The sequence below is a fragment of the Eptesicus fuscus genome, chromosome 1, assembly GCF_027574615.1.
Source record: "Eptesicus fuscus isolate TK198812 chromosome 1, DD_ASM_mEF_20220401, whole genome shotgun sequence".
In the NCBI taxonomy this organism is placed as follows: domain Eukaryota; kingdom Metazoa; phylum Chordata; class Mammalia; order Chiroptera; family Vespertilionidae; genus Eptesicus; species Eptesicus fuscus.
The window spans coordinates 47,704,940-47,711,569 of record NC_072473.1 but is presented as its reverse complement, the minus strand read 5'-3'; positions in this window follow the sequence as shown (position 1 = coordinate 47,711,569).

The following is a 6,630-nucleotide window of genomic DNA, read 5'->3' as shown; positions in this document are numbered from 1 at the left end:
TTTTGTTCATTGGTTTATTTTGTTCATTAGATTCCACTTATAAGTGAGATCATGTGATACTTATCTTTCTCTCACTTGCTTATTTCGCTTACCGTAATACTCTCCAGGACCCTCCATGTTGTCTCAAGGTAAGAGATACATTTTTTTACAGCTTCGCCCTTTTGTTTTATTTTGTAAAATATTTTTTCTTTTTTTAAATTTATCTTTATTGTTTAAAGTATCACAGATATCCCTTTTGTTGTTGTTTTTTCCCCATTGACCAGCTTTGCCCCTTTTTTTTTCACTGTAAAGTTTCTAATGAGTCCCAAGGGCACACAGACATAATTTTTCTATTCTATTCCAGATACTAAACATGAGATACAAAAATAAACCTTTAATTTAACAAGTAACAAAATTTATAAAGCAATTATACCAATTCTAACAGCAAAACAGGATGAAAATAGTGGGAGGTACTAATACCAGGTACAGGTTATACAGGATACAATAGTAATTAATTTAATTAAAATAATTTTGAATTTGTTAGGCTAAATTAAACCTAAAACATTTTATCAAGTTTGTTCCTCTGTGTTCTGTTGCTTAAGCTCTATCTGGAGACCACAAGTAGCTACCTGGGCTAAATCTTAGGGATTTAAATGTTGGATCCATAACCCAAGTCCTATTTATTCACAGGTTCCACAGTAGCCTATGACAAAAATAACCCCAAGGCTGGGGTCAAAAGAACAGATCCTAGCCCTAGTCTAGCTAAGAGCTCTTCCTCTTGACCTTGTTTAAAGAGTAATGTTTAAATTGAGGAAAACAGCATCCTCTCTCCCTCATACAGTAGTTATGTAGATCAAATGAGATGAAGTAGGTGAATGAATGTGCTCTGCATACTGCAAAGCCTTTTATGATGTGTGATGTTATTATGCAATTAATTTTTGGTATCTACTCATTTTATCCATAAAATAGCAACAATAAAATCCTTCATAAGACTGCTCTGATGCAAATAATGGGAAGGCTCTTGGAAAATATTAAAAACAAACAATCAAACAAACAAACAAAAACTCCACAGACAACAACTTGAAAAAACACTCCTTTACAGTTATCTCATTGTTTAAGGTGTCTAGCATCTCCTCTGTGCCTTCCCCTCTTACCTAGGGAGGCAAAGGTGTAAGAGAAAACTTCCTAAAGTCCTATCCACCTATAAAGATTTCTTTGGTTGTTGGGTTTTCTGTTGTTGTGTTTAAACTTGAGGGCAGGGCAGAGGGGGGCCTCAAATGAGCCCAATGGACATATTTCACCTATATAGGTGCACAGAGCCTGAAGTGTCAACAGTCCAATAGAATACAAACAGCAAGGGAACAGAATTTGTCACTTTATTACTTTCCTTACCAGTCCAGAAGAGTTTTATTCAAAGGAAATGCACAATCACTGAATTAAAGGTATTTGCTTCTACAGATTGAGAAACTGGGAAAAGTTAATGCACCAAGAACTGTCATTCCAAGAAACTAACATGTTTCAACCTTTAGAACTTTAGATTTAGGTCACACACTCCCTTTCATTTCTTTTGCCACAAATTATTTTAAAATTGGTAACCAAGAAATCTAGATAATTATGACTTGACTAGAGGCCCAGTGCATGAAATTCATGCATGGGGGATGTCCCTCAGCCTGGCCTGCACCCTGTCCAATCTGGGACCCCTCAGGGGATGTCCAACTGCCTGTTTAGTCCCTCTCACAATCCGAGACTGCTGGCACCCAACCACTCGCATGCCTGCCTGCCTGATTGCCCCTAACCTCTTCTGCTTGCCAGACAGATCACCCCCTAACCACTCCCCTGCCAGCCTGATAGATGCCTAACTGCCCTCCCCTGCTGGCCCGATTGCCTCCAACTGCACTCCCCTGCCAGCCTGATCTTGCCTCCAACTGCTCTTCCCTGCCAGCCTGATCACCCCTAACTGCCCTCCCCTGCAGGCCTGACCTTGCCCCCAACTTCCCTCCTCTGCTGGCCAATTTGGTTCTGATTGGTTGGTTTCTATGCCAGTCAGCATCAAAAGCTCTGCCTCCTAGGCAGCCATTGGCTCCTCACACTTCACCCAGATTTGGTTCTGGTTGGTCGGTTTCTATGCCTGTCAGCATCTCTGGGCCTATCAACAGGGCCTGATCAGAAAGGTGGGGCTGATCATCAGCCCTGGTGGAAGCCTGGAGAGAAATGGAGGCACAGCTGCTGGCCTGGCCCAGAGAGAAAGAGAAAGGCAAGTGTTGATCAACAGCTGCCACACAGGCTATGGATTAGACCCTGCATCTCTCTTCAGGCCTCTCTCCAGGCTTGATTCACAGCCCCCTCAGCAGTCAGTGCTGAGTTGCCATGGCAACCCAGCGCTGACTGCAGGACTGACTTCCTGTTGGTCAAGCCTCCAGTCATGACGGACCCAGGGTTTTTATATATTAGGATGTGTGTTTGTATATATTTATATTTGTATAAATGTAAGTATTTATATTATATATCTACATATCTATATATCTATATATCTATATCATCTATCTATCCATATAGCTATTTATCTATCATCTCTATATATCTCACATATTCTTTTTTTAAAATATATTTTATTGATTTTTTACAGAGAGGAAGGGAGAGGGATAGAGAGTTAGAAACATCGATGAGAGGGAAACATCAATCAGCTGCCTCCTGTACACCTCCTCCTGGGGATGTGCCCGCAACCAAGGTACATGCTCTTGACCAGAATCGAACCTGGGACCTTTCAGTCCACAGGCCGATGCTCTATCCACTGAGCCAAATTGGTTAGGACTATATATCTCACATATTCTTTATCCATTCATCTGTCAAGGGACACTTAGGTTGTTCCCATATCTTGGCTATCCTATATAATAAAAGAGTAATATGCAAATTGACCGTACCTCCACTACACCCACAAGCCACACCCACAAGCTAATCAGGAGCGAATATGCAAATAAACCCAACCAAGATGGGTGCGCTCACAGAGAGCAGGAGGGAGGCTTGGGTTTCCCTGGCAATGGAGGAAGCCAAGCTTTCCACCTGCCCTTCCTGGCCTAGGCCTCCACTCAAGGCTACAAAGTTTCAAATAGAAGATAAATAAATCCCAACAGAAATGGCGGCAGCCACGGAGCTGGAAAGAGCAGGAGGCTAAGGTTGCCCCCAGCGATGGAGGAAGCCAAGCTTCTGAAGCCCTGGCCTGACTTGGCCTCCGCTCCAGGCTACAAAATTTCAATTATAGAAGATACATAAATCCCAACAGAAATGGCTGCCACCACGGAGCAAGCAGGAGGCTTCGCTCCACTCCAGGCTACAAAGTTTCAATTGTAGAAGATAAATAAATCCCAGATACCAGGGCCTCTGCTTGGGTTGCCAGGGGCTGTGGCCTGCCTGCAAACCACCACAGGCCTCTTGTGCAGGCCGCCCCACACCCCAAGGGAACCCCCACCCTGATCCGGGACACCCTTCAGGGCAAACCAGCTGGCCCCCACCCATGCACCAGGCCTCTATCCTATCTAATAAAAGAGTAATATGCAGATTGACCATCACTCCAACACACAAGATGGCTGCCCCCTTGTGGTCAAAGATCCTGCTCTCATGTGGACACAAGATGGCCACCACAAGATGGCCAGCAGGGGAGGGCAGTTGGGAGGGACCAGGCCTGCAAGGGAGGGCAGTTGGGGGCAATCAAGCCTGCAGTGGAGAGCAGTTTGGGGGGACTAGGCCTGCAAGGGAGGGCAGTTAGGGGTGACCAGGCCTGCAGAGGAGGGCAGTTAGGGGTGACCAGGATGGCAGGGAAGCAGTTAGGCATCAATCAGGCTGGCAGGGGAGTGCTTAGGGGGTGATCAAGCTGGCAGGAAGAAGCGGTTAGGGGCAATCAGGCAGGCAGGTAGGGGAGCAGTTGGGAGCCAGCAGTCCTGGATTGTGAGAGGGATATCTGACTGCACGTTTAGGCCCGATCCTACCGGGGGGGTCCCAGATTGGAGAGGGTACAGGCTGGGTCCCAGATTGGAGAGGGACACCCCCCATTCCATGCACGAATTTCATGCTCCGGGCCTCTAGTTGTAAGTAATGCTGCAATGAACATGGAGTACATATATTCTTTTTGTGTGTGTGTGTGGACTTGGATTTTATCATCATCATCATCATCATCATCATCATCATCATATCATCATAATAGGTAATATATACATTGGTACAGAACACAAAATGGAAACCAAAGAGCACACAATAATTATCTTCCTTCCAGCACTACCTTCTAAGCAATAAAAAGTAAATATGATAGCCCAGCTGGCATGGCTCAGTAGTTGAGCATTGATCTATGAACCAGGAGATCACGGTATGATTCCCAGTCAGGACACATGCCTGGGTTACAGGCTCGATCCCCAGTGTGGAGCATGCAGGAGGCAGCCGATCAATGATTCTCTCTTGTCATTGATGTTTCTATCTCTCTATCCCTCTCCCTTCTTCTCTGAAATTATATATATATACTGAGTGGCCAGATTATTATGCATTCAGAGATCATAATAATCTAGCCACTCAGTGTACACACACACACACACACACACACACACACACACACACACACACACAGTAGTGGCCCGGTGCATGAAATTTGTGCACGGGGCGTGGGGGGTCCCTCAGCCTGGCCTTCACCCTCTCCAATCTGGGATCCTTCTCACAATCCAGAACCACTGGCTCCTAACCACTCACCTGCCTGCCTGATGCCCCTAACTGATCTCCTGCCTGCCCGATGTCCCTAACTGCTCCCCTGCTGGTCTGATTGCCCTAACTGCTCTCCCCTCCTGGCCTGATCCCCCTAACTGCTTTTCCTTGCTGGCCTGATCCCCCTATCTGCTCTCCCCTCCTGGCCTGATCCCCCTAAGTGCCTATCTGCACTCCCTTCCTGGCCTAATCCCCCTAACTGCCTATCTGCTCTCCCCTCCTGGCCTAAACCCCCTAACTGCCTATGTGACTCCCTTCCTCTCCGTGCCTTCAGATCCTGGCGCAAGAGTGCTGAGAGCTTTCTGCCAAGGCCCCGCCCCCGTCCTGACACTCCCCTCCGGACCAGGCAGCGCCACGGGGTCTGCTCATGCTTCTGCTGAGGAGGCCACAGCAGCCTGTCCTGCCACCCCCCTCCAGGCCGGGTGGCGCCATGGGCCTGCGCGCACCATCGCCAGGGGAACCATCCCCTGTGGCAGCCACATGTCCTGGTGGCGCAAGTCCCCACCCCTGTCCCCGCCCACCAGCTCCTGTGCACACACAGCCTCGTTGTGACTGTGACACCTTTGGGACCAATTAGCATATTACCTCTTTATTATATAGAAGATATACACTATATATAATAAAATATACTTTTTAAAATAAATAAATATGATAGCAGATGTATTGTGTCAGGGCTCATTTTCAGAAAACAAACCCCACCTCATTAGCATAAGGAGCATCATTGTAGATATGAAGTACTGTGCCATATTCATTGGGAAGGTGAACAAAACAGAACCTAGGCTGACTTTCCAGGCACACCTCCCAAAGCCTCAATACAGAACTAGGTCACCAATAAAGCATCTGTTCCTTAGTGAGTTAGGAAATTACTGACTGTTTAAATGTCCACATCTGTCACAGTCTTCCCCAAAGTGGGAAGGCGGGGACCAGACATGGCACCTCTGCTACAAGTGCTACAGGAAAAGCAAAGATGCCTTTCTATCTGCTTACTAGCACAGAGGGCAAAGAGCAGCCTCCAAAACACTGCATTCCACTTTGCCTTCTAACTATTAATTCCAAACAGAACTGCAAGTGAAAGAGCATCTGTGCATGTAGCCATTAGCCTTCACAATTTTGAATGTAATTGGAATGGATGTTTATTTCTTTCTTTCTTTCTTGATATTGGTGGTAAGCCATTCATTGTTTAATAACATGCTATTTAGCCTCTCTGTGTTTGAATGTTTTGGGATATTTTTACAGTAGTTGATTTCTAATCTCATTTCATGTGATCTAAGAAGATGCTTGATATGTTTTAAATATTCTTGAACTTGTAGAGACTTGTTTTGTGTTCTAACATGTGGTCTATCTTTGTGAATGATCCATGTGCCCTTGAGAAGAATGTATATTCTGGTGTTTTGGGGTGAAATATTTCATAAATGTCAATTAAATCCATCTGATCCAGTGTGTCCTTTAGAGTGACTGTTTCCATCTTAAGTTTTTGTCTGGAAGACCTTTGAAGTCAGCAGGGTGTTAAAGTTCCTACTATGATTATATTGTTTTCAATCTCTCCATTAAAGTCCTCTAGAAATTTTTGTATATATTTAGGTGTTTCTATATTGGGTTCATATATGTTTACCAGGTTATATCCTCTTGCTGGATCAATCCTTTTAGTATTGTGTAGTGACCTTTGTTGTCTCTTGTGACGGCCTGCATTTTGCAGTTTATTTTGTCGAATATGAGTATTGCCACTTCAGCTTTTTTTTTCCCTTTTCCATTTGCATGGATACATTTTTACATCCCTTCACCCTCATCCCCAGTGTATCTTTTGTTCTGAGGTGGGTCTCTTATAGACAGCCTATAGTCAGGTTGTGTTTTTTGTATCCATTCTGCTACCCTATGCCTTTTGATTAGAACATTTAATCCATTTACATT